Below are 9,854 nucleotides of genomic sequence, written 5' to 3'. Positions count from 1 at the left end.
ACATAATGCAAAATTGAAGTGAGAGGAGAGTGAGCATACTTTCCTCTCTCCCAATCTTAAGAGAAAAGAATTCAGTCTTTCTCAATGAAGTATTATGTTAATTAATTTGGGGGGTGGGGAGGAGGGGAGAAGACCTTTTTTTGGGTTGAGAAAATAATCTTTAATTTCTAATTTGTCAAGAATTTCATCATGAATGGATGTTGAATTTTGTCAAAAGCTTCTTCTGTATAAATATGATCATATGGATTTTCTTCTTTAATTATTGATATCCTGATTGCATTGATTTTGAGTATGGAACGAGCCTTATTTTTCGAGGGTAAATCCCATTCAACTTTGGTGTCATAACATTTTCTTAAAATTGTTGATCCTAATCTGATTATATTTTACTAAGGATCTTTGTATATGTTTTCATGAGAAATACCAGCCTATGGTTTTCTTTTCCTGTAATGTCTTTGTCTGGTTTTGTTAAAAGGTTCTGACTTGGGCACCTGGATGGCTCAGTCAGTTAAGCATCGGCCTTCGGCTCAGGTAATGATCCCAGGGTTCTGGGTTTGAGTCCCACATTGGGCTCTTTGCTCAGCAGGGAGGCTGCATCTCCCTCTTGTGTTCTGTCTCTCTCTCTCTCTCTGACAAATAAATAAATAAAATCTAAAAAAAAAAAGGTTCTGACTTTATAAAATGAATCTAGAAGTTTTCACTCCTCTTCCGTGGTCTCAAAGAGTTTGTGTAGAACTGATATTTCTTTCTTGAATGTTTGGTATATCAAGTCCATTCTACTGAACATACTTTAAAATCAGTAATTTCATGTAAACTAACACCATTTGCACCATAGGTAGGAATCCTCAATGTTTTAAAGATGTCACTTCTCAAATTGACTTTTTGGATTTATTTAATTTAAATCTAAATTGTAATAGGGTTTTACAAAGAATTTGATAAGTTAATTCTAAGTTTATGTGGAAGAATTGAAAGTATTTCTAAAGAAGGATAAGAAGATGGTGTGACAACAGATGAATGGATAAAGATGTGGTACACACACACACACACACACACAGGAATATTATGCAGGCATCAAAAAGATGAGATCTTGCCATTTGGATGACATGGATGGAAATGGAGGGTAATTATGCCAAGCGAAATAAGTCAATCAGAGAAAGACAATTATCATATGATCTCACTGATATGCAGAATTTAAGAAGCAAGGCAGAGAATCATACAGGAAGAGAGGAAAAAATGAAACAAGATGAAACCAGAGAGGGAGACAAACCATAAGAGACCCTTAATCATAGGAAACAAACTGAGGGTTGCTGGAGAGGGGGCGGGATGGAGTGGCTGGGTGATGGACATTGGGAAGGGTATGTGTTATGGTGAGGGCTGTTAATTGTGTAAGACTGATAAATCATAGACCTGTACCCCTGAAACAATAATACATTATATGTTAATTTAAAAAATTTTAAAAAAGAAGATGGTGTGATAAGCCCCCATGAAACATCAATGCTTATTGTAAAGCTATAATAATTAAGATAGTATTGAGGGCATGGGATAGACAAATTAACTAATGTAACTAAACTGAGAGACCAGAAATGAACCCATACATACAAGGATATGAGAATATGAGACAAATGAAAGAAATGGGTTATAATTCCCTGAAGAAAGGTTGAGTCTTTTTATATGTTAACAAAAAGAATTTTTAATAAATAAATAAATAAAGACATGTGGAAGGAAAACTTTAAAATTTAAGAAACGAAAGTAGAATACCCATGACCTTAAAATAGGAAAGAGTGTATTAAATTAAGTGCAAGAAAAAAAGGATGATTTTCAAAAGTAGGTTGATTAAATTACATTAAAATTAAGAATTTCTGTTAATACAGCAAAAGAAGCCATCAACAAACTTAAAAGACAACCTAAAGAATGCAAAAAAATATTTGCAAACCATATACTTGATAAGGGGTTAATACCCAAAATATATAAATAACTCATACAACTCAATAGTGGAAAAAAAAAAACTAAAATTAAAAATAACCCAATTTTAAAATGAGCAAAGGACCTGAACTGATATTTCTCCAAAGAAGATATGTGAAAGGCCAACAGGTATATGTAAAGATGTTCAACATCACTACTCATTATGGAAATACAAATTAAAACCACAATGAGATATCACTCACACATGTTAAAATGGCAATCATAAAAAAAGACAAGAGATAACAAATGATGACATGGATATGAAGAAGAGAGAATCTTTGTGCACTACTGGTGTGGTTGTAAATTGGTACAGCCTCTTGGAATATAGGATGAAGGATCCTTAAAAAATTAAAAATGGAACTACCATATGGTTCATTCCACTTTTGGGAATATATCCAAAGGAAATGAAAACACTAACTCCAAAAGCTATCTGCACCCCCATGTTCACAGCAGCATTTTTTTACAGTAGCCAAGACATGGAAGCTATCTGAATGTCCATTGATGGATAAATGGATAAAGAAATTGTAATATATATACATAAATGGAATTCAATTCAGCCATAAAAAGGAAATCTTACCATTTGTAACAGCATGGATGGACCCTAAAGACATTATGCTGAGTGAAATAAGTTAGAGAGAGGCAAATACTGTACGATCTCACTTATACATGGAATCTAAAAAAACCAAACCAAAACAAAACAAAACACCTCACAGAAAAGGAGATCAGACTTGTGGTTACTAGAGTTGGAGGGTGAAGAGAGGGAGAATTGAAGGAAGGTGGTCATAGATACAAACTTCTAGTTTTAAGATAAATAAATGCTAGGGTTGTAATGTACAACATGATGACTATAGCTAACATTTCTGTATGGTATATAGAAAAGTTGTTAAAGAGAGTAAGTCCTGGGATGCCTGGGTAGCTCAGTCGGTTAAGCATCCGACTCCATTTTAGCTCAGGTCATGATCTCGGGGTGATGAGATCCAGCCCTGCATCAGGCTATGCACTCAGCACAGAGTCTACTTGAGATTCTCTCCCTCCCCCTCTCCTTCTTTCTCCCTCTGCCTCTTCCCTTGTGTGCACTGTCTCTCAAATAAATAAATAAAATCTTTAAAAAAGAGAGAATAAATCCTAAGAGTTCTCATCACAAGAAGAATGTTTTTCTTTTTTTTCTTCTTCCTTTTCTGTTTATTGTATCTAGATGGGAAGATGGATATTAGCTGAACCTATCGTGGTAATCATTTCACAATATACATAAATCAAACCATCATGCTGTATATCTTAAAGTTATACAGTGATGTATGGTAATTAATTCTCAATGAAATTGGGAAAAAAATTTCTGTTATCAAAAAACAAAGTAAAGGGACGCCTGGGTGGCTCAGTCGGTTAAGTGGCTGCCTTCGGCCCAGGTCATGATCCCAGGGTCCTGGGATCGAGTCCCACATCGGGCTCCTTGCTCAGCAGGGAACCTGCTTCTCCCTCTCTCTCCCTCTGCTTGTGCTCTCTCTGTCAAATAAATAAAATCTTAAAAAAAAAAAAAAGTAAAACTATAGACTAAACTGAGACAAGTTACTTGTAGCACAAAGGAATAGTATAGTTATAATATAAGAGACTATAAATTGGTAAGTAAAAGATAAGTAATAGAAAAATAAGCAAATAAAAGACATTCTACAAAAGAGGGACTATAAATGTGAATAAATAGAAAAGAAAATGCACAGCATCAGTAATCACATAAATTCAAACTAAGACTACAGTGAGATACCATTTTATATCCACTACATTGGAAAAACTAAGAAGTCAGATACTACCAAGTATTAGAGGGTAATGTGGATCAACAGGAACTCATATACGTTACTCGTGGGAAAGTAAATTGTTACGATCATTTTGCAAAATAATTGGGCACTATCATGTAAGTGAAAGATTTTTATGTCTTAAACATTTTTATGCCTTTTACGTCATAGGAACTCCAATCCTAGAGAAATGTTTGTATAAGTTCACCAGAAGATTTATACAAGAAACTTCAGAGCAGAATTATTTATAATTGCAAAACAATAGAAACTGAAATGTGCTTCAGCATTAGAAAAATGAATAAATTATGTTATACTCAATAAAATTCTATAGAATAAATTTACAACTACATGCAAAACCATGAATGAATTGTAGAAGTATAATATTGATAAAATAAGACCCAGAAGACTATATATAATATGATAACATTTTTATAAAGCTCAACTGTTTAGGGATTCATATGCAGTCGGAAACTATTTTTTATGACAAGGTAATGATAAACAATGTTCAGCACAGAGGTTGTTGGAAAAGCAAGGGATTGTGATAGGAGAGTAGCATATGAGCCTTCAGTGACTTTGGTTTCATACCTGAGCATTTTATAATTATAATTTACATAATTTACATATGTATCCTTTGGTTTATATCAATTATATAATTTAACAGTTTTTAAAGATTAAATAAGGTTGTGTGTGTGTTTGTGTGTGTACTTTCAAAATGGTTAGTTGTTATCACTATTCATGATTTAATCCTATGCAGAAGGAATGAGCAAATGGCCAGATTTTCTAGATTCCTCCAACTCCATACAGTGAGTGATGGGAGAAAGAATTTTCATCGGATTAAGGGCTCAATGACCACAAAATATTTCACTCTAGCACTATACCACTCTGCCAGAAGACCCCATCCCTCAGCCTGTCATTAGCTTACCAGCCTGTGCAGGACTTCTGCTTTATATGGCTAAGGCAAAGAAAAAGTCAGAGAAAGCTTTATCACCAGGTAATGAGTTCAGTTTTTTGTCTCCCCAATCTCTTCCTCCAAAAGAAAAGCAAAAAGAAGCCCAAATCAGTTACAAATCCTGAAGGTAAATACGCCCAATGCCTTCCATAATCCTACAACCCATATACTATCTTCTCATTAGGAGAAAAATAAAATCGAATAAAGGAGAATAAAAGGGGAATGGAAAGAAACAATGCTTGACTGGTTGCTGAAATTGTTCTATTTCTGACCCACTGAAGCTCAAGGCACATTTTTAGCTTTCAGATAAACTTGTACAAAAACTGGATCCAGATAAAAATATGTTCCCCCTTGTAAGATAATTTTTCAAAACTGTCCATTTTTCTAGAAATACTTTGAGTAATCTACTGACATCTTTCTGTGGTCAAATTAATCTAGCACTATATATGCTGCAGACCATATATCAAGTAATGTGAAGCAGCCATTCCCAAGACAGATTTTTGCCATGCCCTTGCCAAAACAAGTAGAAGCCTCCCTGAACCTATCACAATTCAGACTTTAAAAACTTCCAACCATATCAACTGTATGATTATAGAAATCTTAATGAGCATATGATGGTTTCGACAAACTTGAAGAAAAGCTTATGAGAATCCTTGTGGAAGATGTCTCTACTACTTTTTGAAGCCATAACCCACCGGTCTAGTGTTAGAGCAGAGACAAAACACAGAGCAATAAAAGGTAACTCAATTTATATGCTGACATCATCCAAACACCATTAGGTGATATATTCCAAAGAAACACGTATTTAAAAACCCCCTTTCTTTGTCCGTAAGTTTCCCTCAAATGCTGCCTATAATTTTATTCTAATTTCTCTCAAAAAAAAGTGAGAGGAAGAAAACATATTAAAAATTCTCCTCTGAGTCTTAAATCAGCCTTGTTCTCCACCTTCTCTTTCTCTTTGTTAGGTAGGAAGGTTCTCAAGGAGAGGAGGCACTGTTGATGGCTTGTTAGTCTGGCTGTAGCTAACAGGCTCCATCCCAGTGCTCCAGCAGCTCCAGCAGCATAGGACTGACTGACTCATGGCTCCCAGTTTCAGGTCCTGGGGACACAGGGCCTGGAAAATTTTGTCTAAAATTTTTAAATAAATTTTTAAAAATTTTTAAAAAGGAAGGCGAGGGGAAAAAACTGGGTTCATAAAGCCAGATTCATCCTTAGTGGTTAGTGAAAGACAAAGGAGTGTATTTTAAGTTAATAATTTTTGACTAAAACTATTCATAAGAATCATTCTATATGGGGCGCCTGGGTGGCTCAGTTGGTTAAGCGACTGCCTTCGGCTCAGGTCATGATCCTGGCGTCCCGGGATCGAGTCCCGCATCAGGCTCCCTGCTCGTCAGGGAGTCTGCTTCTCCCTCTGACCCTCCTCCCTCTCATGCTCTCTGTCTCTCATTCTCTCTCTCGCAAATAAATACAGTCTTAAAAAAAAAAAAGAAGAAGAAGAATTCTATATGTTCATGCAATCTAAGCCACCTTTATCTTAACCAGGGGTTCTCAATTAAAAACACTTAAGGAGTTAATTTAAAATATTTAAGGGGCACCTGCATGGCTCAGTTGGTTAAGTGTCTGCCTTCAGCACAGGTCATGATCTCGGGGTCCTAGGATTGAGTCCCACATAGGTCTCACTGCTTGGTGGGGGATCTGCTTCTCCCTCTCCCTTTTCTCCTTCCCTCTGCTCATGCATGCTCTCTCTCTCTCAAATAAATAAAATATTTTTTTAAATAATGATAAAAAAATAAAACATTTAGGTGACTTTCATTTCTCCACTACTGAAGGATAATTTTGCTGGATATAGAATTCTAGGTTACTGAGTCTTTCTTTCAATACTTTAAACAACTCAGTCCACTTTCTCCTTGCTTGCATGATTTCTGATGAGAAGTCTGCTGTAATTTTTATCCTGTTTCTCTATAGGTAAGGGGTTTCATTCCCTCTTTTTTTTTTTTTTTAAAGATTTTATTTACTTATTTGACAGAGAGCGACACAGCGAGAGAGGGAACACAAGCAGGGGGAGTGGAAGAGGGAGAAGCAGGCTTCCTGCAGGGCAGGGAGCCCGATGCGGGGCTCAATCCCAGGACCCTGGGATCGTGACCTGAGCCGAAGGCAGACGCCTAATGACTGAACCACCCAGGAGCCCCTCCCTCTTTTTCATTCCCTCAAAATTTTCTCTTACCCTTTGACTTTCTGCAGTTTGAATAAGATATTCCTAGGTGTGTGTGTGTGTGTGTGTGTATAGATACAGATATAGATATAAATATTTTTACCCTGCTGGCTGTAAATGTCTGGATTCATCAATCTCTCTACATTTGGGGAGAGTGGTTTTCCCTATGATTTCAGTCTTCTGGTAGGTTCAACAAAAATCAGTGATTTTTAGTTTGTTCTGATCTTTACTTGTTATAAGGACAGGAATGATGACTTCTAAGCTCTTTATATGTCAGAGCTGAAGCCAGAAGTCTCAGGGGGCTTTTAAAATCCAACTGGATTGGGTTGTTGCCAAGAATTTCTTTTGTTTTTGTTTTTTGGTGTTTTGTTTGTTTGTTTGCTTGCTTTTTTACTTCCCTGAATGACTATAATGTGTAGCCAGTATTAAGTCACTTCCTTAGATCTTTAGATCTTAGAACATTTCTAAATTATGTCACTATTCAAGTCACTTAATAACAGATAATATGAAATACTCTATTTATAATTTTCTTTCTGATAAATGTTACATGGCATATTCATTTAATAGCATTTTTTTTCTGTGATGATCATTGTAAAATGTGAGAGCACAACTGTGGCACCTCTGGACTTAATCCTGCATGTCAGAACCAATCTGCCACTTTTACTTGGTAGGATCATCTATCACCTCCTAAAAACTCACTCACCTGGGACAAATGACTCCTGATCAGTCACCTTTTAAATACTGAGCCTTGCTATTACCCCAGAGAACTACAAAATCCATACAAAAAAACAAAAAACCATAATTTTTAGTCTTATAGATCCATGACTTCCTGAAGTCCTGAGAACTTTACTACTTCTCTTAAAATAGCCAACCACATCGTTGCCCTCTTTACCTTACCTGACCTCAATAACACTTAGCAATATTGCTCACACTGTCCTTGAAAATACATTCCCCCCCATTCCTGTCATAATACTTTTGGCATCTCTTCTCTTTGGCTATTGCCTCTTATTCTCCTTCATGAGCTTTTCTTCTTTCATTCTCCCCTCTGTTTGTGTCTTTCAGTGTTGCTCTTCTTCCATTCTTCTTTGTTTTCTAAACACTACCCATGGGTAATTTTATCAACATTTTTAGCTTCAATTGTCACCCATCAAGGAAACCAAAGAACTATGCCTCAACTTTCTCTAAGAAAACATGTTTAAAAGTAGGTATCTATACTATTTTGGTTGTATATATTTTATATGCATCATAATTTGAAGGTATGTAGTTGGAATCATTTTCATTTTTCAACTACCTATAATTTAAAACATATTCTTTTTGCAAAAGTTTCAAATAGCCATCAAATTCAAAAAGAGCCTACCACCAAGAAAAAAAAATTTACCATCAGTAGTCTAGGCAAGTGATATGTCATTTCTAACTGATCAACCGAATTTTAATCATCAACATACTGCCTCAGTCCAAATATAAGAAGTAGTATTTGTTATCTGAGGAAAATTACAATTGTCATCAATTACTTGCTTTTATTTTCTGTGTAAAGGCCTAGTCTCCTGAACTATACAGTAATCTCCTCCCCTTTTGCAGAAAGACTTAGGTGTTTCACTTCTTTAGGATAACGCTTCCAGAATAATGAAACTCAAACTGGGTTCGCAACAAGATTCTAGTGCCTTATCACCATCTGCATTTATAAACTGCCCAGATGATTCTGTTACAGATCACAGTAGCTCAGTCTGGTCCAATGTTGAAGACCTAGTAGTGACTGATAGGTACTTGTTAATTGATTGCTGTCTATCCAAAACAGCTGGAAATCTGACTCCACATTTAATATATAGAAAAAGATGACAGTTTTTTAATAGGTAAAAAAGTTATTTTCTTGTTTTGCTTTGCTTTTGCTTTTATTTCCTCTTTATCAATTTGACTTTGGATGCAAATAGGATAACTTTCTTGCATTAATGGGATTATTATTCCTCAATTTTCTTTGAAATAAGTAGCTTAGAGTTATTATATGAACACATGATCTATAAATCCTCCAAAAATTCTCATTAGTTTGTAGGATATTTCCCTTTTAATAAAATAGAAATTATTTATTCATGGTTATTCAACATACATCATGATTATCTTTCATCTATGACTTCTACTACTGCTCCTTTCCATTTTTTCCAAATAAGCAGTCACATTTCCATCATTAAACATCATTTAAGTCATGACTGTATCTAGAGACTGTACCAAATATGGGAGAACATGAAATCTAGATTCCAGCACCAATCATGAACCATGCTTAGCCAGAGGACACACAGTTTGAGAAGAGAGAGGTGACACAGCCTTAAATTTAGCCCTTAAGCACAGTAAGATGTTTAGTGGGCCATTATTTTCACAGTTCATCACAACGAGTAGTTTTGCCATATTTGCTTTATAGAGAACATTTTATCCACCCCATAAAAATCTTTTTTCCTCTCCCCTCTTCTTTAAGCAAGGGTTGATAATCAGAAATTGAATTTTAATAAGTGCAAGAATATCCCAGTTCACTGAGATTAGAAGCTTTCATTTGCAAGATTCCATTCTAGCTTCAGGAAAACTTCTCTAACACTCTCCAGCATAATATATTGCTACTGCTTTGACTTTCATTCACCAAATAACTCCATTAATTACCAGCAACCAGACTTCACTTCCTTACAATGTTTTGTGCACCTGGTTTGCAGACGGGATGTAGTAACAGAAGCCTACACAGCACACCCAGACTGCAGTACAGGCCAGAATGTTGGCTACTCTCAACTAATTTTATGTGTCTGTGGAAAACAGAGCTTTGGAATTCAACCAGCTGAAATTACTGTTTGCTATTTCTCTATTCAACACCAACACTGTTCTGTACAAAGTCAGAACAAGGAAAGTGAATTTTCAAGATGGTGATCAAGTCATCATTTACTTGCAGACCTATTCAAATAACTATGGATTCACA

The 9,854-nt window shown here is 35.6% G+C and overlaps 1 non-coding gene across 1 annotated transcript; it reads left to right on the top strand.

Moving 5' to 3' along the window:
- The first annotated feature begins 5,680 nt into the window (after window positions 1-5,680).
- On the top strand, window positions 5,681-5,803 carry LOC118006453. Its single transcript, XR_004678080.1, has one exon. It is a non-coding gene; the product is annotated as a small nucleolar RNA SNORA54 (small nucleolar RNA).
- Window positions 5,804-9,854: the final 4,051 nt, after the last annotated feature.

Source organism: Mirounga leonina, unplaced genomic scaffold, assembly GCF_011800145.1.
Source record: "Mirounga leonina isolate KUSES-001 unplaced genomic scaffold, KU_Mleo_1.0 Mir_96, whole genome shotgun sequence".
NCBI classification, from domain to species: Eukaryota; Metazoa; Chordata; class Mammalia; order Carnivora; family Phocidae; genus Mirounga; species Mirounga leonina.
This window is presented reverse-complemented; position numbering and strand designations above follow the sequence as displayed.